Genomic DNA, 26016 nt, shown 5'->3' with positions numbered 1-26016 from the left:
ACAGAAGTAACAGTCATGACAAATGCCCTTCCCACAGCACTACCCCACCAGACACCCGAGCACAGGAAACCAGAGCTCCAGAAGCCCCGCCACAGCCTCGGGGGTCCTCTGTGTGTTAGCTGTCCCTCCTTCTGGCCTCTACCTGGGAACCCAACTCCACCCCTGGCAGCTCAGAGCTTCAAGGGCTGAGGAAGCTCAGCAGAGCTGTCCTGGTTGACCTTCCACTGAGTCCCTTTCCCAAGTCCTGGTGAGTCTACCGGCTCTGCAGCAGCTCTGTCTACCTGTGACATAGGCGGCATCTCTGTGTCTCTAAAACTGTGCCTTCCAGAGCCCGCAGTGACCACCCTGAACCTAAGTCACACTCTTACTCTGCACCTCAGAATACAGACCTAGGCTGCCAGAAATAGCCAGGGCTAGAGTGAACCAATCATCCCTGAGGACCAGTCATGATTCATGATGGGACAACTTGAGTCAAGTTGGGTACATGAGCATCTTTGCAGCCTAGAGCCCTGGTAGAGAATGCAAGGCCTAAAATATGACCTAGTCCTCCATTCAGATCTTGCCTCCTCCGCTGTGTGACTACAGGCTATTTCACCTCTTCGGGCCTCAGTTTTGTTCCTCTGCAATGGGGGTGGGACAAGCGTATTCTCCCCGAAGTGTCACTGTAAAGAACCTCCTCTGTGGGGTAGGGTCAGTGAGTGAGAAAGTCTCTTTAGTAAGATAGGAAAGAATACATATTTTATGAAGTGATATAAATAATGAGATAACATTCCAATCCCTTATAGTTTTCTGAACACCTACTATGTGTTCCCTGCAGTCTCTCCATCATGCCAAGACACAGTGCAACCTGAAAGGTTCACCCTCGCTGATTCCTCCCCAGATTTATCCAGTCTGCCCTGAAACGCCATGCTCGGAGATGCTGCCCCTTCCTCTAATACAGAAGCCATGCTTACTGTTCCCATACAACCCTATCACCTTGTGTCTGCATTAGTTTCTTGTGTCATGGCTGCAGTAAAATACCTGATGAAAGTAACTTAGGGGAGGGCCTATTATGACTCACAGCTCCAGGACACAGTCCACCCTGGCGGGAAGGCATGATGACAGGAGCATGGGATGGTCACATTGCACCTGTAGTTGGGAAGTGGAGAGACAGTGCTCAGGACACTTTCTCCTCAGCCCATGGCATGGTGCCTCTCACACTCAGGGCATGCCTTCCATCCTCAGTCAAACCTCTCTGGAAACACCCTCACAGGCTTGCCCAGAGGTGTGTCTCCCAGGTCATTCTAGATCAACAGTTCTCAACCTGTGGATTCCGATCCTTTAAGGGGCACATATCATATGTCCTGAATATCAAATATTTACATTACGATGCATGACAGTGGCAGAAGACAATTTCACAGAGTTACAGTTATGAAGTAGCAACAAAATAATGTTATGAGCAACTGTATTAAAGGAAGGTTGAGAACCGCTGTTCTAGATCCTACCTATCAAAATTAACCATCCCAGCTTCCTAGAGAAATCCCCTCCTGAGGGTCACCCCACATCACTCCCCATATTCTGCACAGCCAGTTTTGGGCTGCCTAGAGGAGATAGACTTGGGTCTGGGCCTTCAGGGGTGCTGTGGAGCCACAGCAGGTGGGGGTCCTGCAGCCCCCAAGTAGGCATTCACCATGCACATTACATGTGGCAATGCTTTTCTAGGCACAAAGCCCTTGGAAGTAGAGGAAGCTACAGCAGAAGACAGGACCTGGCCTGGCTTAGAGAAAGGGGTGACAGGGTTTGCACACCTTGTATGTGCTCCCATGCTGTCCTCACCACTCCACAAGGAAAGCAGGTCCACGGCTCAGGGCTGCTTGGTGGAGCATAGAACACCTTCCTGATTGCCACGCAATTGGCCTGTACCTGCCACAGCCTGTGAGAGAAGCCAGGTCAGGGCCAGGACAGATGAGGCTGGGTGAGGAAGGATGGGCAGAGAAGTGACATCCAGGTCCCCCTCCTTTGCAGTCCGTCTTAGCACCCTGATGCAATGGTCACCTCCCCAAACCCCAGCCCCAGAGGTCTTTCCCAGTCTGTGTCACTTGCTTTACAGCCTCAACACCCTTTGTCTCCCAAACTCCTCTTCATTTAGTTCCGGGAGCTGGGCGATGGTGGCTTACATACTTCTAACCATGGCACATCCTTTTCCCATGGCGGCTGAAGAAAATGAGCACAAGCCTAGTGGCTCAGCCTCAATGGGTCCAGGTCAGAAGTTATTGCAAGCCACCATCAGGACAGGGCTGCTTCTTATGGAAGCATGAGAGAAGCCATTCCCAGCTCCCGGGACCCCTATTCCTCAGAGAGTGCCCAGCTCCATCCATTAGTCAAACAACTGGGAGAGAAAAGGATGGTTTTGACTCATGTTCTCAGATGGTTCTCCTTAACTTAGTTTCCTTGGGGCCTGGGGGTGTGGTGGGGTATCAGTGCATCCTGTTGGGAGCATATGGCAGAGAAAAACAGCTCAAGTTCCAGCCAAAAGCAAAGATGAGACCAGGACCCCATGGCCCCTTTCAAGGATGTACCCCCATTGACCTAAGGCCTTCCATACAGCCCCATCTCTTAAATTCTCACCACTACCCACTAGTGCCTCCTCCCCAGGAACCAAACCTCTGACCCATGGGCTTGGGCCACTCAAGACCTAACCTGGGCATCCCTTCCCTGTTTCCACTGTGTAGACTCTGTGAACCTCATCCATCTGCCTCTTGTTGGAAGTCAGCTCTGATTGGGGGTAGTGGGTTCCTGGTTGTAGGATTCTCCTGTAGGCAGCATCACTTCAGTCTGACATACCCAGAAGACAAAAATGTCTTGAGGCCTTGGGCATTCTGGTCCCTGTGAACCCCAGCATCCCCCACTGTGGAGTGAGGAGGTCACCAAGAACATCAGTCACCTATTCTGGCCACTTTGAAAGTCGTGAGGTGATGTGTTCAAGGGGCTTACAAAAGGTCAGGTGCTGGACTTGGGGTGAATTATTTATTCCCAGGGCACCTCTGTCACCAGTGGCCATGGTGCTCGCCCTCTCGCTGGCACTCAAATCTTTATGTACTTTTCTCTGAAAAACTACACCCCACACCCACAGTACCCCAGGAACAAACATGATTCTGTCAACCAACTGCTCTGCTAAGTTATAATCTCTTGCTTCTTTTCACAGAACCCCAGGGGCCCCTGGGATTTGGGAACTGGGGAATGTCACTCAAGGCTGCTTATTGAGCACCAAACAATGGCCCTTCATGAGGTCAGCTGGCAGCCTAGCAACCGCTCAAGCCCTTAGTAACGGGCCCAGAAGTGTTGATATTTACCCAAGGGAAAGTTTCCCTTATCTTGATAAATGCCCAATTCCATCTTGTAAGAAGCCACACCCAATTAAAGCAGCAGACCCTCTTTCCTGAGCAAGTCTACCTACACAGGGAAAGGAGCCCAAGGCTCATCCCAGCTCTGAACACCACCCCAGGCCTCAGCTTCACCCACTCAGTGGTGACAGACATAAGGAGCACCAAGTTAAGACCCTTAAAACTGTCCTTGCCATTTTCAATGATCCCAGTGAGAGAATCACCCACCCACGAGGCCATTGCCAGCTCTTGGTCCCATTATCTTTCCCTCCATCCCCTTCCTTGATCCTGAATTAATCCAAAATAATCAACCCAAATATTTTGGGAGACCTTCTCTGGGTCATACCTGGAGCTAGGCACTGGGGAAACTGAGGCAGGCCAGACCTGGTCCTTGATTTCTGAAACGTTGGGTTCTGGGAAGAAAGTGCCTAAGCACTCTGTAGACGTCTAGGATGGAATCCAGAACCTCCCCTGCTCGTCCCCACTAAGCTATTTTAGTCCGTAATAATACTCCTCAGTATGCTAGTGGCATTTTGCAGTCTCTAAAACACTTCCCTTGTGTTACCTCATTTAACCCTGACGTCATCTGAGGGTGAGATTCTAATATGTCCCCATTGCACAGACGGGAGCTGAAGGACACAGGACCTGGAGAGCTGTGACCTTGAGAACCAGCTCAGTCTCTACTTCCTTGCTCCTCTCCTGCAAGCTTGAATACTGTGCTAAAGTCTGCTTCACAGGACCATCTGCAAAGGAGACAGGCTGCGCTCACTCACAGCCTCCTTTAAACACCAGCTGCTGTCCAGCATGGCACTTCAGAGCAAGCTGTGAATGACCCCAGCAGCTGCCTGAGTATAGACATCCAGACATGTCCCCAGACCACAGAGGGGCCTCCTGACACATTTTAGAATCCAGGAGACACCTCTGAGCTGAAACTCCAGCTCTGATACATAGCCTTGGCAACCTCAACCTCAGCTTCTCCATCTGTAAGATGGGGTAAGTCCAGATGGTTCTGAGGATGGAATGAAACATAACAGAAAAGCAGCTATCTGGGCTCAGCGGGACTGTGTTGAGGGTGTGGCTTGGGACTGGGTTGGGGGTGTGGCTTAGGACTGGGGTGTGGGTGTGGCTTCACTAAAAGTGTGTTTGCCTAGCTTGCTAAAAGCCCTGGGATTGATTCCCAGCACCACATAAATTAGTATGGTGTTCCAAGACTGTCGCCTCAGGATTATTTGAGTGGAAGCAGAAGGATCAGAGTTTCAAGGTCATCCTTGACTATATATGGAATTTGAGGCTAGCCTATAATACCTGAGATCCTGTCTCATAGTCTGCCCACAGAGAGCAGACCTGGCTGGGTGGGAGGCTCTGCAGGATGTTGGTGTTGGGATCTGATTTGGGAAGGACTGGATAGGAGGCCCCTCAGTCTAAACAGAACTTGCTTTAGTGAAAAACCCAACAAGGCTCCTGTGCTGGTTAGCTGGTTTTTGTTGTTGTTTTTCTAACTCGACACAAGTTAGAGTCATCTGTGGAGAGGGAACCTGAATTGAGAAGGTGATTCTATTATATTACATTAGCTATTCTCTGCAGCATTTTCTTGATTAATGATTGATGTGATGATGCTCAGTCCATCCTGGGTGGTACCACCCCTGGACAGGTAGTCCTGGGTGGCATTAGAAAGAAGCTGAGCAAACGAAAGGAAAAAGGCCTGTGAACACCATTCCTCCATGGTCTCTGCTTCAACTCCTGCCTCAAGACCATGCCCTGCCTTCCCGTCATGATGGGCTGTAAGTTATACAATGAAATGAACCCTCTCCTTCCCAAGTTGCTTTTGGTCATGCTATTTATCACAGCAATAGAAAACAAACTAGGACAGTCACCTCTTCCCCAAGCTTGGCATCTAGCCACATCCCCTTTGAGGGACGAAGCTTAATGAAGCTGTTTTCCCAAGCTCAGATCACCATAAAGTGGGGAGCATGGCCCCCCTCACCCATTCTTTACCAAACTCCATGGGGCAAAGCTGTCAGATTCCCTGGTGCTACCTAAGTGGTTTCCCACCCACGCCCCTGCCATGAGCTGAGTCACCCGGCACTGGCACCGAGGCGGACTGTGGGAAGGGTGTTCCTTCCTCTGCTGCAGAGCTGCGGCTGCAGGCAAGCTCCCAGAAAGCCAGAACCCAGCCCGTGGCAGGTGCCGGGAGGGGCCTTATGCAACTTCTGACATTGTTCAAAATCACTTTTACAGAAAAGCTGGGACCCAGGCTGCCATAGGCACAGCCACATTTTCTTATGTAACCTTTACCATTGTTAAAAAGCAATGCATGTTAACAACTTCCATTTGCCCAAGGCCTCAGACATCTGGCCTGTTCAGACCTCTTGTTCTGCTCCCAGCAGCTCAGGCAGAGACAAGAGTCAGCCTTGAACAGGTGAGGAAAATAAGGCATGTTTGGGGTGGCATGGCCCTGATACCCCAAAGGCAGCTCTGCACCCTTATCTCTCCATTGGCCAGCCCAGGCACCATCGGGAATTGAAAAGAAACAGAACAGGTAAATTTGTTACATTTGATTCTTTTCTTGAACAAAATAGTCGTGAGTCGCTCTTAGCTAATGACTGGTGGGAGGGCTGAATGCTGATATCTGAAACAGAAAAGGGGGCTAAGGAGATGGCTCAGTGGGTACAGGCATGCGCCACTAAGACTGACGACCTGAGTTTGATCCCCAGGATCTACATAGACAGTGGGAGGGAGAACTGACTCCTGCAAGTTATCCTCTGACCTCCATGTGTGCACCATGGCATGCAGCCACATGCTCGCACACGCGCACGCGCGCGCGCACACACACACACACATAATAAAAAGAATTTTAAAGAAAGGAAAGTTTATTTCTAAGTGTATTAGTTGATTTAGTATCTGTATGCATTCATGAGGCTGGGATGTTTACATGCCACCGTGTGCATATGTGGGTATGGGGTCATCTCCTTCCACCATGTGTATCCAGGGGATGGAGCTCAAGTTTTCCAGCTTGGCAGCAAGTGTCTTTAGCTGCTGAGCTACCTCACCACCCTGGGAAAATGTCTTTACATGAAACTGAATTGCTCTCCAGGGCTACGAAGCCCTGGGACTCAGCATCAAGGAGAAAGGGATTGCAGCTGAGGACAGTCTTCAGAAAGGTTGATGCTGAGCCTGGCACCTCTGTCACTTACTCTACTGCACCCATAATGTGTGCCAAAGGTGTCACAGGCATGTGTCAATGACGGGCCACACTGGAAACCAAGTTGCCTGCTTTGACGAGGGCTCTGTCTTTCCCCAGTTGCTCGATGCTCCTCAGCAGGTGTTCTCACTGGATCCATGGCTCAAGAGTCAGGGTCCAGAGTGACTACATGCAGGGAATGGCAAAGCTCCAGTCATTTGGGTGACGGTGTTTTCACATGATTAGCAAAGGAGGGTAGGAAGGGGCAGCCTGCACAGCCCTCTTGTGCCTGAGCAGGCTGTACCCATCAGTCACAGGGACGGTGGGCCTTCCATGTCAACAAGCTAGACTCCCTGGATTATCTGCACAGCCCTAGGCCTTGCTGACTGAGACTTGTGGTATCTGTGTCTCCCAAAGTGCTGTGAATGCCGCCCCCAAGATAGCACAGTGACCTCACCAGCATGGCTTCCTACTGTCGAAACCTCTTCTATGACTGATTCTGTAGATGTGAGAGTGGCAATGCCTCTTTCTGTGATCAGAGGAGCAGATGATGCTAGCAGCTAGGTAGCCAAGGAGTCTGAAAAGGGACATGCCAAGTCTGAATGTAGGTTTTGTAAAGTTGGACTTTCTCAGAACCGTGCTCTTGTTACATTCCATGGGAATGGAAGAATGTGTTCTGGAAGGGGCAAGAGTTTATCATCAAAAGATAAGAAAGAAACCTGCACGCCTCAGATCTCACTGGCCCTTTCCCCATAAAGTATTGTGTGGAAATACCCACAGCTAAACACTGAGGTGAACTCTGGAATCCAGTTGCAGAGAGGGAGGAGTGATGAGCAAAGGGATCAAGACCAGGCTGGAGAAACCCACAGAACAGCTGACCTGAACAAGAGGTTGCTCATGGACCCCAGACTGATAGCTGGGAAACCAGCATAGGACTGATCAAGGATGTCAGTTTGGAGGTCTGGTTAATCTATGGGGCCTCTGGTAGTGGATCAGTATTTATCCCTAGTGTACAAATGGACTTTGAGAGCCCACTCCACATAGAGGGATACTCTCTCAGCCTAGACACACCGGGGAGGGCTTAGGTCCTGCTCCAAATGATATGACAGACTTTGAAGATCCCCCATGGAAGGCCTCGCCCTCCCTGGGGAGCAGAAAGGGGATGTATGGTCAGTCAGTAGGGGGCAGGGGAGGAGGGGAGGAGAGGGAACTGGGATTGACATTCAAAACAGATTTGTTTCTAATTTAAATAGAAAAGGGGGAAAGCATTGCATGGAGAAAAATGTACTTCCTGAAAGAGAAAATGGTCTATAAATTAAGGGTCTGTTTTGTCTCTGTGTTATAAAGAAGAAAAAACAGTTAGCTTTGCCTCAGGGAGCATTGAAAACATATATTCCACAGTAAAGTGAAGTATTTTATGTTTCAGCATGGTTTTGACTCTCCAGTAAGGTGTCTGCTGTGAGTCTCAGTGAAGGCTTCAGATGTAATTGTGTCATGTGGCCTCCTATTATAGTGGACATCTTTGCCTTTTATTATTCTCTGCTCTCTGGTCTCTCTGTCCACAGTCTTCCAAGCTTCTGTTTCCTGTGACTGTCCAATCATAAGACTCCCTCAGGCTGACATACTGACTTCTCTTAGGGTGTAAGTGACTGTCATCCAGGTCTGGAGGCTTTTAACACTGTGTGACACCATAGCAGGGTATTAGAAATACATATGAAATTTGCAACCTGACCTTTTCTTACAGGCTTACTTGACTCAGCTAGGGAAAAGCCAGGTTGTGCCTTGAGCTGGTGACTTCCGCTGTTGGGACCACATGGATCCCTCTCTCAATTCCAGATTATTGAGCAGGATCAGCTGCTGCTGGGGGCCCTTACCACCGAGCTGGAAGTTCTCCATGCTGTTTTGTGCTTTTCACTTACCTGTCATTCCCAGGCTCCACGAGCAGAATCTATGTCACCCATATATCCTAAGGGCACTCCATAGCACCTAGCAAGAAGCAGAGTTGGGAGGCAAAAAAGAAGGGAAAAAGAGAGGGAGGAAAACGGAACATAAATTTTAATCTGCATTCCACAGTTGTTTACCTCTGACCTAAGGAATATGGCATGCTAAATATAAGCTTTACCCTGCTTATTATGTTCTCATGCCCAGCCCTGCACTTGTCATGATATAGGTCACGCAGGTTAGTCACAGTATACACTTGTAAAGGGAGTTCTTAATGGGTCTAAGTAATAAAAACCCAGAGTCAGATATAGAGGAAAATGCTGAGAGGTCAGAGAGAAGAAGGAGCAAGCCAAAGCCACCTTTACCTCCTTAGCCTCTCTGCAGACAAGAGAGTGGGGTCCTGTTTCTTCCCACTTATAGCCTCTCTACACTCAGCCATCTCACTTCCTGTCTGTCTGTACAGACCTCCTGACCTATATGGTTAGCTGGTGGTCAGCTCTGTCCTCTGACCTTCAGACAGACTGTATTTGTGCAAGCAAAACATCACCACCTGTGCCACCTTACTGTCCCAAGGCCGTCTCTGAAAGTCGCCTAGGTGACAGATCATGGTCCACAGGAGAAGTCTAGACATCCTTTTCTGGCCTTATGGGCACCTGTACTCAAATGCACCTTTACTCAGACCACTCCAATGCAGACACAGACACATATACACATAATTAAAATAGAACTTTTAAACACCTTTGGCTACGTGAATGAAAGAATGAAGGTGTGTATGGGTGGACTGGTTAATATTCCTCCATGAGCATTTCTCCTAAGCACTCTCATTTGCCCTTAGTTATTACTTCCTATTGTGTGTAAGGATTGAAGCAAAGCCTCTGAGGTGAAGTGGGACTAGATTCACAACCATCCTTCTGGTCATTAGCCACTTCTGATTACTAAGAGAACAGTCTGACACCTCCATGTCTCAGACCAAGATGTCTCAGAAGCCAGTTTTGGTCTTGTCTTCAGCCTATATTTTGTAGAAACCAATCTTGACATTAGGGTTCATAGGCAAGGCCAAGCAAGGTTGGAAGGGGAGAGGAAGTGAGGCCAGATAGGGACAAATGTGTCACCAAGCAATTACTTACCACTGTGGCCATTTGAAGCTTGGCACGCTGGTGTATGGTGAGAACTAGCAGTGGTGGTTTGAAAGAAAATTGTCCCCAAAAGCAGTGGCACTATTAGGAGATAAGGCCTTGTTGGAGTAGATATGACCTTGTTGGAGGAAGTGTGTCACTGTTGAGGTGGGCTTTGAGGTCCCATACATGCTCAAGCCATACCCAGTGAGACAGACCAACTCCTGTTGCCTGTACAAGGTATTTAACTCTCAGCTACCTCCCCATGTCTGCCTGCATGCTGCCAGGCCCAGCTATGATGATAATATAGTCAACCTCTGAACTGTAAGTGAGCCTCTACAATTAAATATTTTCCTTCTAAGAGTTACTGTGGTCATGGTGTCTCTTCACAGCAATAGAAACCCCACTGAGACACTAGTATAAGCCCATAGCTCAAGGTGTTCCCACCCGAGGAACTAGGATACAGCTGTGAGCCTAAGGAATGGAATCCTGGGTGTCCAGCTTGCATGGTTCTTCCAGGAACATGGAGCAGGGCTGGAGCACTGAGGAACATTTATGTACCAGTTCCTGACACCCCCCACCATAGGTGCAGGGCTGGGCTGGGAAGTAGTACTCGCTAAGAGAGATGGAGACATCAGTGTATAGTGGATCCTGCCTGATGCTCTATGGTCACATACCATACATCGCTGGTTTCTGTCCCAGTTCCACACTGCTATAAGGTGTGTGTGTGTGTGTGTGTGTGTGTGTGTGTACGTACATATGGAAGCCAGGTGTTGATGTCAGGTGTCTTTATCAATCACTCTCCATCTTTATTTTTGAGACAGGGTCTCTTGCTGAGTCTGGAACTTGCTGGTTCAGATAGACTGATTGGTCGATTGGTCAGTAAGTTCCAGAATTCTCCTGGCCCTGCCACCTCAGCACTAACATTACAAGTACATGTTACCATGCCAGGCCTTTTTAGAATGTGGATGCTGGGGAACAAACTCTGGTTCTCATGCGTGCATGGCCCGTATTTTATAGACTGAGCCATCTCCCCAAATGGCACAGTCTCGGAGAGCTGTCCTTGGTGTACACTAAGCACTTGATGTTTGGTGCCCTGTGGAGTCTTCGCCCAGTATGATACAGAATGGGCACTCATGGAACCAGCTCCTTGGAGTTCCCTCGCCATCTGCAGGATAATGTGGTCCTACAGAGTGACAGGAACTAGGATACAGCTGTGAGCCTAGGGAATGGAATCCTGGGTGTCCAGCTTGCATGGTCCCTCCAGGAACATGGGGAAGGGCTGGAACACTGAGGACAATGTGGCTGCCTTGTTCAACCCCATCACTTATCAAAAAGGAGCCATTGGTCCCAGGACATATGACTTCAGGGTAGCTCTGAGACTGGCCTCCCTTCAAAGCAGAAGTCAGACACATGGAGGACACTAACTTTCCCAGCCTTCCTGCTAAGGTGATCCTTTTGTTTTATAGAGCCAGAAACACACCCTGCCAATGCCACACCTGAATGTGCTTCCTGGGTTGATTCTTTCGCAGCTTCAGCACAAGAGGGTTTTAATCTTACAGGGGGCTTCAGCTTCCCCGGGAGGTGTGTGCAAAGTCCATGTCTGTAGCTTCCCTAAGAACAAGCATTCAGAAGTTCCATGAAACAGTTGATTGGGAGCACGAGCCTGGGCCAGCTGTGTGGCCTCAGGCTACTCACACTCCCTCTCTGATCTTCCTTTTCTGTTAAATGAGGGAAACAGCAGCAGGCCCAAGAATGCTTAAGAAGGTGTGAATCTCCAGGTCTCACTGATAATGGAATGGTGCTCTCCTTAGTGTTGGTGGGGTGCTGGGAGTGGGGTGACCCCAGGACAGCCAGGTCTTATGACTTCTCTCTTCCCATGAGTTGTTGTCAAACCAGGAAGTTCCTAGGAATGTTCAGTCAGCTCCTCTATCCCCATGACACACAGCCATACAATGTGACTTCAGCAGATCTGAAAGACTCAGAGGCTTCTAGTGGGAAAATGACATCTTGCCCAAGGCCGGGAAGCCTAATAGCAGTCATTTCCAGAATCCAAGGCTGTGAGTTCCCAACATCTGCGGTGAGAGCTGTGCCCAGGGTGCTCAGCCCCCATCACTGAGCCTAGCCTCTCTCCTCTCCCACATGTAGATCACCCAGCCCCAGCCATGCAGAGTGCTGGGGTGTTCAATCCCCAGAGCAGGCACCATTTCTGCCTCTGAGTTGGTGTGCAGCAGATGGCTCAGGGGATATTTTCAACTCAAGAGAGATGTTTCAGAAGAGAATAGGGCTCACAGACGGGGACAGTGGGTCTGGGGCTTGGGCCAGCATGCATTGCATGGTGTAGGAGCCTACAGACTCAGCTTCAGTCCTGGCTTGGGTCTCTCTGTGCACTGTGGGGTATGCAGCCTTCTGAAGGGTCTCAGTCTCCCCACTCATAGACTAGGTCAGGCAAGCCATCATCAATCTTGGAAAGTCAGCCTCAGGGAGAAGAAGCAGGTGCAGTGAGGGCTTTGAGGGAGCAGCTTTTTCTGAAATGGGATGGTCCCCGGGCCTGTGGAATGGAGCTGTCCAAGGTACAGAAGCTATTAGTCCAAGTGGGCCCAGTAGGTGGCGAGACCGGTGGCTGACACCCACTACCAGGGACCTGAGACCCAGCCAGCTCCTTGCTTCCACCTGAGGTCTCAGGCTAGACAGAGGGGCTTGGAGGTGAAGGTCCCTGGGGAGCACGATCTGGGACAGGATAGGAAAAGGGGCATCCTCCTGCTGGACCCTTAACTTCAGCTCCCAGGCACTATTCACTGTGGTGACTAGGACATGGACATGGAAGGCAACCCCATTCACAGAGCAAGGGCTGTATGTCTGGTTTCCCAGCACAGAAGTACTGTGTGCAAATGAGTTTTCCTAGATGCTATATTTACTGCAGAATATAGAGAATCAGAGGCATTACGGTAGAACCAAACAAAACCTTTGCCTTACTAGTGTTAGCATCTGGAGGGACTCCATGTTTTTTTTAAATCATCATGTCTTCTTTCTAGACAGTGCACACACTAAGAGGTATCTTGCAAGCTGAAATCTGACTTAGCTTTGTTTTCTATGTTTTTTGCTTTAGCTTGCCCCTTGTTGTACTTAATTGTTTCTTTAAGAGCATTGTTGTGCCCACTGCATGCACATGCCTGTGATCTCAACAGGCTGAGGTAGGAGGGTTCAAGGCTAGCGTTATCTACATAGTGAGACTGTGGCTCAGATATCAAACTGGAGGCCAGAGAAAGAGTTCAGCAGATAAAGATGCTACTCACACAGGCCTAACTTCCTGGGGTTGATGCCCACAGTGTAAGAATCAGTAGTGTGAACCTGTGGTCAATGCCTGGAGTATAAGAAGTGCTGGTGTGTTCCTGTGGTTAATAACTGGAGTATAAGACGGATGGGCTAGTGTGTTCCTGTGGTCAATGCCTGGAGTATAAGAAGTGCTGGTATGTTCCTGTGGTCCTAGCATTCATGTGATGAGGTGGGGGTGGGGTGAATGAAGATAGGAGAATAGGATAGATGCTCAGGTATACAGTGCAACAGCAGAAACAAAGTGACCCTGACTCAAAAGACATCGTAGAAGGTAAGAGCCGTCTCCCCAAAAGTTGTCTCCTGACCTCCTCATGTGTGCTGTATTTTTTACAGGCTCACACTCACTCATCAGACACTCAAACACAAATGTACATAAATAAATATTGTTTTTAGAAAACATTTTCCAAATATAACCACATTCTGAAGTCTTGGTGTTTATGCTCATCTGAGTTTGGGAGGAAGATGATTCAGCCCCCTGCCCAGCAGACAGCATCATCAAAGCGAGGTTCAGTGAAGGAACTGAGGCCATCATGCACACTGAGCACCCTTCTCCAAGGTTTTGGAATCAGACACAGTCCAAGGTTAGAGATTTCCTGGCTTCAGAATGCACATAGCCTTTACTGGCTGAGCACCTCAGTGTGACCATCAGAAACTCAAAATCTAAAAGTTTTGGGGGAAACTACTGTAATTTCCATTTAGAGAGAATTTTGGGTTTCAGGTTTCAGGTGGACACTGGCTTTAAGGATTTCTTTTCTACTTTTAATCATATGTACATCTGTGTGTGGATTTATACACATGAGCACAATGCCCACAGAGGCCAGAAGAGGGTGTTGTGTCCCCTACAACTGGAGTTACAGTTTACTATGAGTCACCCATTTGTCTTACCTCTTAATGAATCCCTCCTCTATGAAGGTGTTAATGAGCACATGCCCCATGTGAGTGTGGTGTGTGGGCATGAGAGCCACTGCACACATGTAGAAATTAAAGGACAATTTTGTGAACTTGGTTCTTTCCTTCCACCTCTATGTAGGCTCCGGGAGTCAAACCCAGATCACCAGACTAAGCATCAAGTGTCATTACCCACTGAGCCATCCCACCAGGTGACTCATCACCTGATGACTCCTTTGCCCATGCTGTCTTGTAACATCATACCTTGTTCATTGAGTCGTATACTCATATAGTCTCAGTTTTTAAAAGTCATGCCTGTTGCCTGACCACTGGCCTCCTAAGAGAAACATCTTCAGGACTGGGCAGCCATCAAGCTCACAGTGGCAGGCACAAGTTTTCCCAAAGTTTTTCATTTTGCAAGTTTAGATCCTTATCTTGGATAGCCAGGGCTCTCCATTGCTTTCTTACACTGGGTACATTTTGAAGAAGCTGCCAGCCACACTCCCAAGTTAAACAGCCATCTTAGCTATTTAACTTGCCAATTATTCACCTTTAAATGGCCTTCCATGAAAACAGTGGCTACATCAGCAGGTAATGTGAGGCACTAAACATATGCTTTCCTCCCTCAGCCACCAGAGGCAAGTACTATATGTCACCCACTGTGTTCTCAAGTGTGCAAAGTTCATAAACCAACCATTCTTACTGCTGTGTCCAGGACACTCACATGTGTGACAGTGAAAAATACAGTGGGCCTAATACACACTGCCCACTGTGGCTTTGTGCTAAAGGATTTTCATTCAACACTGCTGCTCAACCGTTGTCAATGAAAATGGCACCCAGTATGTTTGTTTGTGTCACTGTACTGGCTAGTTTTGTTTGTCAACTTGACACAAGCTAGAGTCATCAGAGAGGAAGGAGCCTCGGCTGAGGACATGCCTCTTTGAGATCCAACTATATGGCATTTTCTCAATTAGTGATTGATGGGGGAGGGCCCCAGCTGTTGTGGGTGGCGCCATCCCTAGGCTGGTGGTCCTGGGTTCTATAAGGAAGCAGGCTGAGCCAGTCATGGGAAACACGCCAGTAAGTGGCACCCTCCATGACCTCTGCATCAGCTCCTGCCTCCAGAATCCTGCCTGTTTCAGCTCCTGCCCTGACGTCCTTCAGTGATGAACAGTGCTGTGGAGGTGTAAGCAGAATAAACCCTTTCCTCCCCATTATTCTTTGGTCATGGTGTTTCTTTGCAGCAATAGAAACCCTGACTGAGACAGTCACTCTGGGAATTGTTTGGTCTGGGACCTCTGAGAGGCTTTGGGAGCTCTCCCAGGACACGAAACACACTTTAAGAATCAACAGCCACACCAGTTACCTTTCTGTTGCTGTGACAGAACACCCAACAAAGGCAACTAAAGAAGGAAGCATTGTTTAGGGATCCAATTCACAATTGGAGGAAAGGTGTCACAGAAAGAGACAGCTGTCACATTGCACCTACTCACTTCCTCCTTTGTATTCGTTTGGGACCCCAGCCAATGGGGTGGTGTCGTCCACATTCATAGTGGCACTTGATGTGTCTTCCATTAATCCTTTATGGGAAAGTCCTACAGAAAACCCCAGAGTCCTGTCCCTAGGTGATTCTAAGTCTGGTCAAGTTGACAATGAAGTTAAGCAGCACATGGACTTAGGGGGCGGAAATAGACAACATGGAGCAGATCTTGGGTGCAGAACTCTAGAAATACATAGGGCTAAAGTCACATGATCTGCATGTGGTCAGTAGGGACTGTATTGATCTGGGCATGGGGCCTGTTTTCTGTTGGAGTCGGTAAGGTATAAATAAAGATTTGTCTAGTTCACAGTTTTATACTTAGGACGCAGCATGGCTGGGCTTCTGCAAGGATTTTCATAATGTGTAGCCTCACTGCGCAAGGCAAGGAGGGTCAGCATTGCCTGGGTCCCCATGCTCCCTACAGAGACCTAGCAGGACTGGGCCTTGAGCCCCTGAAAATGATTCCAATCTGGGTTTCTGGGTTTCTAGTATTCACCAAGTCTGCAACTTTGTGGGTTTGCTCCAAGCCACCAAGCATCATATCATCAGATTGGATTAATAGTGTTAAGATGAGCTGGAGTGTGGTGGACATGCCTGTAATCTCAGCACTGGGGAGGCTGATGCAGATGGACTGTCACCAGTTGAAGTCCAGCTTCCACTAGGTCAGTCCAGGCTAGAGGGACACACACACACACACAAACACACACACACACACACACACAACATGAAGAAAATTCTGGAAAAGTTTATGCAGATGGAAGCCCGTGTTTAAAGTCTTCTGCATCCAGGCTGGCATGGAGGCACTCACTACCCACAATCCTCTCACTGAGGACAGATGAAAGCCCCTGCCATTCAGTATAGGTGAAGGAGGAGCACATACTGGCCAGGAGTGGACAAGACCCCAAGATTCCACAGTGGAAACTCTGGTCTTTCCATGGCCAAGTTTATCACAAAGCCAGAACTGAGGAAGCTGGAATTGAGGCCCTGGCAATAGCCACACCCAACAGCCCATCTGCCTTACAGAATGCAAAGCTCAAGCACTTACTCCAGAGGCTGGCTACTCTGCCACCAGCCAATCACCAAGAAACATGGAGTGGGGGATGGGATCTCCACCATCAGTGGGCTATAAGGATGAGCTATAAGGAGGAAGGTCAAAATCATCACACACACACACACACACACACACACACACACACACAGACACGCTTCATTCAGGTGGTGTCAGGGAAGACAGGGACCAGGACTGTCAGCTCCATGATGGGGGTTGAGGGAGACAGCACTTGACCCCTTTTCAGTTCCTGTGGCACCAGAATAAAGTGCAGGGGGTCTGTAAGGACTCCAACTTTCCAACTAGAGGGATCTCTAACCCTACTCACCATCAGCAAGGACCCCATCCCAACTGGTAGAGGCTGACCAGAAAAGGTGGATGTGGTCTCCCTGCATCTGCTGGAATAGGGCAGAGAAAGCCAGCTGAGATGGAAGGTTTGAATGAGTCTCATGATGTGATAGGTTTCCAGGGAAAATCATTCATATCAGAAGCACCAGGAAGAAGTCTGGCTCGGAGGAAAAGGGCCACTGACAAATGCCAACCCAGATGGCAGAGATATTAGAAACAACTGACACGGATTTCACAGTAGCCAGTATAAACAGTTCGTGGAACTGCTCTGACCACTGGAATCAAACTTTTAAATTGTCAGAAAAGAATAGAAATCAAATGGAAATTTTAGAACTGGAAAGTGTTCCTGGAAAAAATCACCCTCAGTGTATGTGCTATATAGCAGACAAGAAAAGACTGCAGAAAAAATCATTAAATTGGAGTACAGAACGATGGAAATTGCCTGATTTAAACAGAAAAAGAGAAAATGTCAGGGAAAAGAAAGTCCACAGAGACTTAGGGCCCTGTGGGACAATTAACAAGGCTCTTGCAAAGTATTGGTATTTGAATAATTAATGGCTGAAAATGCCCCCAATTGACACACACACACACACACACCTTTGAAGAGCCATGAATCTCAACAAATCCCAAGTAGTATGAACCCTACACAATCTACTCTAAAGCAACACATAAACTATTGAAAGCTGAAATTTAGACAGTATTGGAGAGAAATGGCATCCATAATCAGATGATGAATTTCTAATGCACAAAACATAAACACAAAACCTAACAGTTAAAAAGTACCAGGGCCATCAAGGACCTGAGTTTGATCTCTAGGATCCAGTTGCCTCGCTCAAGTTGCCTATGACCTTCACATGGCACTCAACACTCAAAATAAATGTAAGACTTTTTCAATCAATCAATCAAGTCAATTAGATACTAAACAAAATGCAAGGAGACACTTCTCTGAAGATGATGTTCAGTCAGCAAAGTGTGTATAAGAAGATGCCCAGCATGACTGGCCACTAGGCAAATGCAGATGAAAACCACAGCCAATGGCAGCACACTCCATCAGGATGGCTGACCTGGAAAATGATGACACCAGTAGAGTCTGATGAAAATAGCAGAAGGCTGGGTCACTCAGACATCCACTTAGGAATGTAACACAGGACAGCCACTCTATAGGATGGTTTAGAGATTGCATTCAAAACTGCAACTCCACCATCTGACCCATCACCGGTACTTCAGAGCACTTACCACAAATAAATGGAAATGTGTGTTGACTGACCTGCACGTAAAACACCTAACCCAATTTTTTCATGGCAGTGTGTTATTATTCATGATTTCTCCAATGTGGAATAACAACCTGGATAGCCTTACACAGGAAATGGCTAAATTGTGGCACACCCATTCACAGTCAACCACTGAACCATGCAAAGCCTAGACCACAGAGCAAGGGAGAGGGCTTATTGTGTAAGCATGAGGACCTCAAGTCAAATCCCCTGTACCCATATTAAAAACTAAGCACGGTTACATGCTTACCTGTAACTCAGCCCTGAGGAAGGTGGAGGCAGAACAAATGTTGGGGCTGTCAACCCAGCTCCATATTGAGTGAGAGACTGGGTCAAGGGAATAAGGTAGGAAGTGATAGAACCGGATATTCCTCTCTGGCCTCTGCACACATGCTCTCGTGTGCATGCATGTGCACACACGCACACATGTAAGCACACACGTACAAGCACAAACACACACACATACACCACATACAAAATGCATACATTAAAATCTAAATCAGTCTCCAGAGAATCATCCTGAGTGAAACAAAAAGCCTAGTTTCACAGAGTTCACCTAGCGCCCGGCTTTATGTACCTCAAATCACTGTTGAAGAGTATTCTACAGCCAGGGCAGGATGAGAAGGAGATGGAGCAGGGTGACTGTAGAGGCGGAACCAAGGAGGTCTTGTGGTGTGGGGCAGTTTTGTGCTTTGGCTGTGGTGTTGATGAGATGAATTCATACACAAGCGTATTGTGCAGCTGTTGTCATAGAGTAAGCTTTAAGAAGTGTCTAAGGTCACTCACCTGGTTTTCATGGTAAGCTGTGGTAAGGCAAGATGTGAACTTCAGATGTGGCTAGAGGCGTGGGCACAGGGCCAATCCGTGTATTTCTTTGCCAACTCCCCTGAAGTGATGACTACCTCAAAGTAAAAAGTGGCAAATAAATGGATGGATAGATGAGAGAGAGAGAGAGAGAGAGAGAGATGATAGATAGATAGATAGATAGATAGATAGATAGATAGATAGATAGATAGATAGATAGATATAGGTTGGTTCCTTATGGAAGAAGGGCTTCCTCTCCCTCTCCCCCTCCCCTTCCTCCTCTCTCCAGAGTACACACTATGACCATTTCACCACATCTCACAGCCCATGCCAGCCACAGACGGGGAGATATCCCTCAGTCACTGCCAACTGGTGGACTTGCTCCCCTTTGATGAGCTTGGCAGCTGGGAAGGGTGAGGTCCATAAGGCAGCCTTGAGGAGCAGATGGTCTGAGTGCCTCTGGGGTAGCCAAGAGAGAAGGAGCAACTTGCTTCCACCTCCATCTTCATCCAACACTGGTCACCCTGTTCTAACCATGACCATCTCTCCCCATTTCCAGAGCTGAACTTGGTCACACAGTCCCCAGAGCCAACAAGACATGGGCCCCATTGTACAACCCCTGACACCCCTGATGTGACCAGAAGACGTGGAGGGGTGAGTTGAAGACGGGGTTCTTATGATCGATAAAGTGCAATGTGAGAAGAAAGATGGTACGGGTGTGTGTGTGTGTGCACAGAGAGAGGGGAAGATGGTATGGGTGTGTATACGTGCACAGAGAGAGGGTACTAGTGGAGGGCCCATTGGGAAGGAATGAAGTGTGTTTGAGAGCAGCCGCCTTCCTCTGTCACCCAGTTGGGGACTCGTGTATCAGTTATAATTCCCAGAATCTCTTTGACATTGAATAGGGGTGCAGCAGTGAGTGCACATCAGCTTCTCGTCTGTCACATGACTGACCTGGTTTCAGTCCTGGGCCTGTTCTTGTCATTCCTGGTGCTGGTGATCCATGTGGATCCAACACTGCGTTTGCCTTGGGAGGGCAGACAGACAGCTGCCCTGGCTCCTAGGTTGACATGGAGCTTCAGAGGCGGGGCTCAGGCAAGCTTGCTGTGACAGGTGCCGAGAGCTGACAGGGAACAGTACCATCCAGCCAGGTGGCAATGGCATATGTGGGGCCCGGACTCAGATCTGGGTTCAGAATATTGGTTCAGAAACTGAGGTTGCCTCTATGGGTCTCGGTTCCTTCATTTGTAATTTGGGGACAACAGGGACATTTTGTGACAGTCAGGCAAATGTGTCCTGCAAAGTACTGGGCAGAATGGCTGGGACACACCAAGTACCCAGTCTACATATGTTGAGTGTTTGGTCATGCCAGGTGCCTAATCTATGCTCATTAGAGAGACAGCCCACTCTCTTGGGTCAGGCTGCCATTAGGCAAAGCCAACACAATAGAAGCTTTTTGGGGGTCCCCAGGGAGTGACTTGCCTCTTCTGTGCTGTGCAAGCCTTCTTTTGGGCCCCTGATTTTGCTTTACTGTGTCCATGTGTAATGTATAAACCTTGAGGTTTGTTCCCCATGAATCCAGAGCTGATGCTGCTCCGTCTCTGGCCTCAGATCCAGCTTCTGTTCCATGACAACATCCTCTGCCGAGCCCAGTCACCACCCCTGAACTTCCTGTCAGAGTGGGCGTCTCTTGTGTGCCCTCTCTCCTGTCCTCAGCATCACCCTCTTGAAATTTGGTTTCTCGGCAAAGCACTTGGGGGACTAACCAGATTATTTCCAAATATATTCTGTAATTGCTCACATATTTGCTTAATCTCTTAAACACCAGGCAACTGATGAGTCAGAGCAGACACATGGTCATCTAATCCCATCAGTTTCAGGTGTAGGCATGAGCAAGGAAAGAGGTCAGATAGCCACTGATGGGCCAGCCACAGATGGAGGAGGTGACATGGGCCCCAGTGTGTCACAAGGCTTCCCATGCTCATGTCTGGAAGTAGGAGTCAGTCCAGGTTTGGAGTAGAGGTCGGAACTATCAGTCTGGCCAAGTCTAAGTTTAACCAGTATTCTCACAGTGTCCTGAATGCTCATAATCATGTTCCAGAAGGTTCCAGAGCTCCCCCACCTCAGAAGCTCTGAGAACTGGAGAAGTGGGGTTGATCTGTCATCCTGTGAGCCTCCTCACTGCTCAGGATCAGAGCAAAGGGCCCCCCACAGGAGGATCCTGTGTCCCTTCCTCCCAAACGGAAGTCACAACCCCAGAGAGAGAGAGAGAGAGAGAGAGAGAGAGAGAGAGAGAGAGAGAGAGAGAGAGAGAGTTGGAGAGCTGTACCATTCCAAGCCTGTGCCAAACCGTTACTGGAACCACCATAGCCTATCACGATAGAAACCACAGGTGTCTCCTTCCACATAAAAACATTTAATTGACAGATTTCCACATCTGAACCGTGTATTAAGCAGATCATATGGAACGATTCTTAAAATGTAATATGCCCAAAATTAGCAGAAAAATAGGAGCAGAAACCAAGGATGCATTCAATGACTCAAAACTAAAATGATAGCTCTGAGTCAAAACCAGATTCAAGCACATATTAGCCAGGTGTGGAGGCCTACAGCTGTAATCGTGATATTCAGGAGGCCATCCTGGGCTACCTTGTGTCAAAAATCAGACAGAAAGAATTCAGTTCTCCTTAAAGTATCAGCAATACCTTGTACCTCAGTATGCACCAGGGACCAGTGGATGCCTCGGTCCCTAACATAGCATGCTGCGTCATTGGCTCATAGCCCAACTGCATCTTCCCACACCCTTAAGCCATTTCTCTCTGACTTTCAAAGCCTAATGCAGCATTGGCACCATGTAAAAGCTGTAGCGTAGTTCAGGAAATAACAAGAGGAAAGCCTGTATCTATTCAGTTGAGGTGCAATTAGAAAAAAAATGCTGGGACCAGCAAGATGGCTCAGCAGGTAAAATGCTTGCAATGCAACCCCGATGACCTTAGTCAATCCCCAGAACCCACGTGGTAGAAGGAAAGAGCCGACTCCACAGAGTTGTCCTCTGACCTCCACACACTAGTAGATGCGTCTGCCATCCCCTGCCGTCACCCCTTCTTCCCACTGTGTCCAAAGATCCCGCCTCATGAGAATGCTCGGTCACACCCAGCCAGGGCCTTATGGCCTCATTTTAACTCCGTTAAAACTGTTACGACCATATTTCCAAGTGAGGCCACATCCACAGATTCCTGAGGATTAGAGCTCCAACATGGATGTTCAGAAGACACAAGTTAATCCCCAGTCGCATTATAACAGTGGCCATGAATTCGTTTATGACTTTGGGGATCTCTTGTCACTTTCCCAGCCCTAGTTTCTCAGTGGCCACACAGACCTGGTTCCTATCTCCCAAATGAGGGATGTCTGTAAAGAGCCTTGGACAGGGCTCAGTATCCTGTAGGTACTCTCCTCTCTCTGGTCCTTGGTTTCCTCCCTGCCAACACCTTGGAAATGTCCCCTGAGCTCTTCTCCTGTTCATGCATCTTTGGTGGATGTTGGGGGTTGTACAGAGGGATAATGTGGCATGGATACTGGCTGTGGAGCCTTCTTGGGGCCTCCCTTAACTCCTCTGCAGCCTGGGCACAGCATCCCCTACCTCAGGAGTTTCTGAGTGCTGAGCAGACATCGTATACACAACGGTGTGCCAGAGAAAACACAGCACTGGCCTAGGGCTGACAAATGCAGCTGAAGGGAAGGAAGGTTTGTTTGGTCTCATAATTCCAGGGCACAGTTCATCGTGGCAGGGAATTCATGGCGGCTGGAGCGTGGGGCAGTTGGTCCTGTTGTGTGCCAGTCAAGAGGCAGAGAGCAGTGAATGCCGGCGCTCAGCTTGCTTTCTGTTTTCCTTCAGTGTAGGGTCCAGACCCATGGAATGGCATCACCTCACAGTTAGAGTAGGTCTTCCCACCTCAGGTAACCCAGCCTGGAGCTCCCTCACAGACACACCCACAGGGCTGGCTCTAGGTGAGTCTAGATCCCATCAGGTTGACAGTATTAGCCATCACAGCCATGTATTGCTGCTCTGGGGCTCCTCATCCCACATGTGGCCCTCACCACAGCTCAGGAGAACCAAAGGCAGGCTTGGCATTTCTCTGCTGGCCAAGAGTCATAGAACTTGTGGGTCTTACTGTGAGAACAAACCAATGGCTCCTCCACAGCCCTGCCCAGTGCTAGAAGTTTCCTAATTCACTGGTCATTTCTCAGTGTCCTCCAGGTCAACTGCTAGGACAGACTTCCTTTCCAAGGACAGCGGTGGTTCACAGCTGAGGCATTTTCTGGTTAAGTCACCCCGTGCACCTCTCTCTGGGTGTCACTACTCTCCCTCTCTGCACCATAGTAAGTCACTAGAGGATAGACAGCCTTGCTTCAGTTCCTCATGCCCTATCTCCTGGGAACATGCCCCAGATCACTTGCATCCTGTGAAAAGCCATTCCTCCATCCCCCCACACCCCACAGCTCTACAGATATCCCTCTGTTACATTTCATTCAGGGACTTGTCTACAAGCCAATCTAATGAGACATTTTCTCAATTGAGAGATTCCTTCTTCCTCAATGGCTCCAGTTGTGTCAAACAGAGTTAACAAAACCAACCAGCACACAGAGAATGAACTTAGATCCTCAGACTTGACTGCAAGCACCCTTCCAGAGGACTGGGAATGCCCCAAGGAGTCATGGAGTGACTGGAAAGACTGGGTGTTAGCCTCAAAGAGGTCTGAGTTGGAATGTTTAACCTGTTTCCTCCTGGCTGTGTGACCCAGAAGAATGAGTCTAACCTATCTGAGTACAAACAAAAACTAATTCGTGAGCTGCACGGATACCATGAGACCAAACACAGGGTCCAGGTCTCTCTTGTCTCTGTACCCACAGTGCCCTAATCTACAGCAGTGCTTGGTACTTGCTGAGGAAAGGGAGCAAAAAGGGGCTGTTGAGGGGCTGGTGAAGCGGTTGCTGCCAAACCTCAGGACCTAGTTTTTGTGACTTTGACTTGAGACAGCTATGACCATCTGGGAAGAAGGAATCTCAATTGAGAAAATGTTCCTTCAGATTGACCTGTAGCCAAGTCTGTGAGGGCATTTTCTTGACTAATGGTTGGTGTGGGAGGGCCCATCCCACAGTGGGTGGTGCCACCCCCAAGCAGGTGGTTTGGGGTTGTATAAGAAAGCAATCAGAGGAAGTTGCAAGGAACTAGCCAGTAAGCAGCGCTTCTCCAGGGCCTCTGGTTCAGTTCCTGCCTCCGGGTTGCCTCCTTGAGCTCTTGCCCTGACTTCCCTTCATGATGGACCGTAAGCTGTAAAATGAAACACACCCTTTCCTTCCCAAGTTGCTTTTGATCATGGTGTTTATCACAGCAACTCACAGAAAGCAGACTCCAACAGCTTGGGACCTACATGGTGGATAGAGAGAACCAACTTCTGTAAGTTGTCCTCCGACCTCCACGCTTGCTCTAACACACACACACACACACACCTAAATTAATAAATGTAATTTTAAAAATTACACCCTACTTAACTAAAAGTACTCTGTCGGGTCATTGTGTGAGAACAGGTCACACATGCCCCCAGCACTGCAGAGCCTCCAAGCGCCACTGGGGGCGCCGCCTCTCACAGTCCCTAGACTGGCAACCTTCATCCAGAAAGGGTTCGTATGATCAGCTTCAACCATAATTTCAACAACTAAGGACTAGGAAGTAAAGGAAAAATGAGAGATAAAAATCATCAGGAGTGAGTTCCCTACTCAAAATACTCAAAATGGCATCCATAAGGAGCAGGAGGGGATGGGCACCAGAGAACTTGCTCATGTGGACAGGGGCTGCTTCCTTAGGAAGCTGGAAAGTTGGACAAGACACTTCCTGGGGAACAATGAGTGTTTTCTTTTTGTTCTTCATAAACCAGAGTGGCCAGCTGTGTTCTCATGGAACAAGTAAGAAGTATCTGGGCCAAGAGATGGGTGGCTGCCAGCATCTGCTACCTTTCTTCTCCTAAGCCCAGAGAGGCTCTCTGGAGGAGGCCCCCTCACAGACGGACCTCCTCTTACCTCTCACATGGCCATCCATCTGAAGCCTCCTTGGGCAAGGCAGCTGTAGTCCTCCTGGCCAGCATCCCTCCATTTCCCAATGCAGCTCTTCACCAGCCAGTTGTACAGGCTGTCCTCAAAAGAAAGGAACTTCCAGGTAGCTGGCCTTCAGCCATGCTGCTGCTGATAGGATCAGGGGGCCGTGGAGGAAGCCCGGCCATGTCTGCCACTCATACTGCTTTTGGCAGGGTCCCCTGCTTTGTCAGAGAATGGAAGAGGCCAGTCCCCAACCTCTGGTGCCTAGCCATGCTCCCCGCCCCTTATCAGCCTGGCTTCTCCCTCCTTGCCGGTCTCTAGGCCAGAAAGAGAAGTCAGGGGTACTGCCTGCTTCACCTCTTGGGCTTCCTTGAAGAGTATAGCAACAAGCTGCAGACAACTGTATTACTGGCTCTGATACCAAGAGAACAGACTGGGAGTTTGTGTTGGGAGGCCTGGAGCTCAGGAGGAACCCCAAGTGGGATATCTCATCATCTCTGGATCAGGTATGAGAGGCTGGGCTCATATGAATCCAGTATCCCAGGGAGCCTGGGGAAGGCAGCTGGTCAGGTGGCAATGCCTTGTGTTAGGAAAGACAATGGGGAAGTTGGAGCCTTGAACCAGAGGGAGGCTGGAGAGATGGGTTAGCTCAATGGATGCTAGCAAGGGACCAGGGGACAGTCCCTGGCTTCCCACAGCAGGCCCTCCAGAAGGTTGCTAAAGCATGTGTGACTGAGCAGAAAACCAGACGGCCTCCCTTGCTGACATCCCTGAGGCATTTGCAGCACTTATCTCAGGACTCTGTGACTCCATCTCCTGTCCTGAAAACTGGAGAGAGAGCATAGTAGTGGGTACGTAAGTGACGTGACCACCGTGAGACTCAAAGGATACAGCAGGGTTATCCCCAGCACCGGCACAGGCCAGCAGGCATGCAACCGCTGTACATGTGGCTTTAGCCCCAGGGGCAGCAAGTCCACAGTGGAGGCCGTTCAGACAACTGCAAGGCTTCTTTTGCCTTTGTGGATGGCTACAGAAGCGGCGTAGGGTGCTCGAAACCAGGGAACTTGAATCTTCTAGCTAGCATGCCTC

General features: G+C 48.9%; 1 protein-coding gene across 9 annotated transcripts in view; it reads left to right on the top strand.

The window, feature by feature from the left end:
* Atp2b2 (ATPase plasma membrane Ca2+ transporting 2) overlaps positions 1–26016 on the top strand; it is a 295835-nt gene that overhangs the window by 94445 nt on the left and 175374 nt on the right. For 8 of the 9 annotated variants that reach the window (XM_013110372.2, XM_013110370.2, XM_040738220.1 and 5 more), the window contains exon 3: positions 19394–19488. The exons of the other annotated variant lie outside the window; for it this stretch is intronic. The gene's annotated coding sequence lies outside the window, so the exon portion shown is untranslated. The remainder of the gene's footprint in view (positions 1–19393; positions 19489–26016) is intronic. 9 annotated transcript variants of the gene reach the window in all.

The sequence above is a fragment of the Mesocricetus auratus genome, unplaced genomic scaffold (genome assembly GCF_017639785.1).
Source record: "Mesocricetus auratus isolate SY011 unplaced genomic scaffold, BCM_Maur_2.0 Super-Scaffold_100676, whole genome shotgun sequence".
Lineage (NCBI taxonomy): Eukaryota > Metazoa > Chordata > Mammalia > Rodentia > Cricetidae > Mesocricetus > Mesocricetus auratus.
The sequence above is the reverse complement of the archived record's forward strand: the minus strand, read 5'-3'. Positions and strand labels throughout refer to the sequence as shown.